This window comes from Lepus europaeus, unplaced genomic scaffold, assembly GCF_033115175.1.
Source record: "Lepus europaeus isolate LE1 unplaced genomic scaffold, mLepTim1.pri SCAFFOLD_28, whole genome shotgun sequence".
NCBI lineage: Eukaryota > Metazoa > Chordata > Mammalia > Lagomorpha > Leporidae > Lepus > Lepus europaeus.
Window position 1 is genome coordinate 5,024,704 of NW_026909158.1, and position 3,887 is coordinate 5,028,590.

Consider the following 3,887-nt stretch of genomic DNA (forward strand, 5'->3'; position numbering starts at 1 on the left):
AATAAATAAATCTTTTTAAAAAAGAAAAGAAATGAGGAAATCAATGAGTGATATGAATGAAAATATTACAAAAGGAGATAGAACTCACTAAGAAGAATGAAATAAGAGTTTTGGAGATGGAATCTTCAATCAGTGAAATAAAAAAAATTTGAGAGCTTTAACAAAATAGGCCAAGTAAAGGAATGAATTTCTGAACTCAAGGACAACACTTGAAATAACCCAATCAGGCAAAAATAAAAAGAATGAAGAAATTCTGCACAAAATATGGGATATGATTAAATGACTAAATATTTGTATTATAGGTATTCCTGAAGGAAAATAAAAGAAATATGGCATTGAGAACCTACAAAATGAAATAGTAGTTGCAAATTTCCCAGGTCTTGAAAGAGACATGGGCATCCAAATACAAGAAACTCAAAGAACCCCAAGCAGACTCAACCAAAAAAAGTCTTCTCTAGGGCATATTGTCATCAAATTGTCAAAAGTTAAAGGAGAGAATCCTAAAGAAAGTAAGATAAAAGCATCAAGTTACATATAAAGACCTACCATATGGGGGCTGGCGCTGAAGCACCGACATCCCATATGGGCTCTGGTTTGAGACCTGGCTGCTCCAGTTCTGATCCAGCTCTCTGCCATGGCCTGGAAAAGCAGTATAAGATGGTTCAAGTCCTTGGACCCCTGCACCTGCATGGGAGACCTGAAAGAAGCTCTTGGCTCCTGGCTTAAGATCAGCACAGCTCTGACCATTGCGGCCAATTGGGGAGTGAACCATCGGATGGAAGACCCTTCTCCCTCTCCCTCTCCTCTCTCTATGTAACTCTGACTTTCAAATAAATAAATAAATCTTAAAAAAAAAAAGGCCTACAACATGATCCAGCCATTCCACTCCTGGAAATTTACCCAAACCAAAATAAATCAGCATCTGAAAGAGTTATCTGTACCCTCATGTTCATTGTAGCACAATTCACAATAGCTAAGATATGGTATCAACACAGATGTCCATCAATTGTTGACTGGATAAAGAAATTTTGGTATATATACACTATGGAATACTACTCAGCTGTAAAAAAATGAAATCCTGTCATTTGCAACAAAATGAATCCAACTGGAAACCATTATGCTAAGCGAAATAAGCTGGTCCAAAAAAACAAATACCATATTTTAAAGATTTATTTATTTGAAAGGCAGAGTTACAGAGAGGCAGAGAGAGAGAGGTCTTCCAACCACTGGTTCACTCCCCAAGTGGCCGCAACAGCTGGAGCTGGCCCATCCAAAGCCAAGAGCCAGGAGCTTCTTTCAAGTCTCCCACATGGGTGCAGGGCCCAAAGGACTTGGGCCATCTTCTGCTCCTTTCCCAGGTCATAGCATAGTACTGGATCAGAAGTGGAACATCCTGGACTCGAACCAGCACCAATATGGGATGTCGGCACTGCAGGCAGTGGCTTTGCCCACTGTGCCACAGCGCTGGCCCCTATGTTTTTCCTGATCTGAGGTAACTAACAAAGTACCTAAAATGTAATGTGTTTGAGTGAAATGGATATTTTGAGATTCAATGATTGTTTACAGTTCTTGTCTTCTCCATTGAGGAACAATGTTTTTTTTTTTTTCTTCATACTATTTGTTGAATTCTTTTACTTAGTTTAGGGTTAATTTTATAATTATTAAATAAACTGAAAATAGATCTTTGTAAAAATTAATAGTGGGAATGGGAGAGGAAGGAAGAAGGGTTGCAGCATGGGCAGGAGGGAGGATAGTGTGGGAAGTATCACTATGTTCCTAAATCTGTATATATGAAATACATGAAACTTGCATAACTTAAAAATATTTGTAAAGTTACATGTGAAGGAAAATCAATTAGATTAACATCAGATTTCTCAGCAGAAACCCTACAGGCCAGAAGAGAGTGGGTTGATATATTCAAAGTCTTAAAAGACTTCTGGGAGAGCTTCCAAGATGGCAGAGTAAGGAAGGAACTTACTGCTCTAGTCTAGGAGAAGATAGTTTTTAAAAAGTGGAGAATGCAGTCTCAGGGAAAATTTAGGAAGAAAATAGCAAAGGAAACTAAATAAATTAGAAGGACACAGTGGACCTACATGGAGGGCATGGACACCCACAACTCAGGACTCCAGCAGCTAAGAGCCTACACACCAGCACTGGAGAGTGAGGTGAGACCAGACTGCAGCAGCCCAAGCCACTGACAATAAAGCTGCAGGAAGAGCCTAGAGGGAACCCAGCTTGGAGCCCCATGGGGGATAGTGCACATGCCAAACTAGAGGAGAAAAAAAAGGAGGGACATGCTTCTCTCTTTCTCCAGTCACCTTACAACAGCACCCTGTAACAAGCTGATATAGCCAGCACCATTTTGGACATATGGAACAGCTGTGCCAGCTTGTGTCCACACCCACCAACAAAGACACATGCAGACTGAAAGTGAAAGGGTGGCATTCCATGCAAACAGAAACCAAAAAAGGATATTCCATGCCAACAGAAACCAAAAAAAAAAAAAAACTAATGTAGCCATCCTAATATCAGACAAAATAGACGTTAACACCAAACTGTTAAAAGAGACAAAGAAGGGCACTATGTAATGATTAAGGGATCAATTCAACAGGAAGATGTAACTATTATTTTATTGCTTTAAAAGATTTATTTATTCATCTGAAAGTCAGAGTTACACAGAAAGAGGAGAGACAAAAACAGAGAGAGAGAGAGAGGGCTTCCATCCACTGGCCCACTCCCCAACTGTCCACAATGGCCAGAGCGCGAGCTAATCCAAAGCCAGGAGCCAGGAGTTTCTTCCAGGTCTCCCACATGGGTACAGGAACCCAAGCACTTAAGCCATCTTCTACTGCTCTCCCAGGCCATGGCAAAGAACTGGATCAGAAGTGGAGTAGCCAGGACTCGAACTGGTGCCCATTTGGGATGCCAGCACTGCAGGCGGTGGCTTCACCTGCTACACCACAGCACCAGTCCCCATGATGTAACTATAACATACATGCAACTAATTACAGGGCAACTGGCTATTTAAAATAAATGTTAAGGAATCTAAAGGGAGACATAGACTCCAATACAATAGTAATGGAGGACTTCAATACCCCACTTTCAGCAATGGACAAATCAATCAGACAGAAAATTAGCAAGGAAATAGCAGAGTTAATAAAACTATAGACCAAATGGACCTAGCGGATACCAACAGAACTTTTCATTCTAAAGTTGCAAAATACACATTCTTTTCACCATTGCATGGAACTTTTTCTAGGATCCACCACATGCTAAGCCATAAAGCAAATCTCAACAAATTCAAAAAAATCAAAGCCATACTATGTATCTTCTCAGACAATGGAATGAAGCTGGAAATCAGCAACTCAGGAATCTATGGAATATATACAAACACATGGAGACTAAACAACACGCTCCTGAATTAACAGTGGGTCACAGAAGAAATCAAAAGAGAAATAAAAAAATTTCTGGAAACAAATGAAGACAACAATACAGTGTATCAAAACTTATGGGAGGGAGCCAGTGCCATGGCTCACTTGGTTAATCCTCCGCCTGTGGTGCAGGCATCCCATATGGATGCCAGGTTCTAATCCCGGTTGCTCCTTTTCCAGTCCAGCTCTCTGCTGTGGCCCGGAAAGGCAGTGGAGGATGGCCCAAGTGCTTTGGCCCCTGCACCCGCATGGGAGACCAGGAGGAAGCACCTGGCTCCTGCCTTCAGATCAGCGCAGCGCCGGGCATGGTGGCCATTTGGGGGGTGAACCAATGGAAGGAAGACCTTTATCTCTCTCTCTCTCTCTCAGTAACTCTATCTCTCAAATAAAAAAAAAGTCAATTGAGGATGGATCTCAGTAAGAAAATAAGAGTGGGAATAAGAGAGGGAGGAGAAA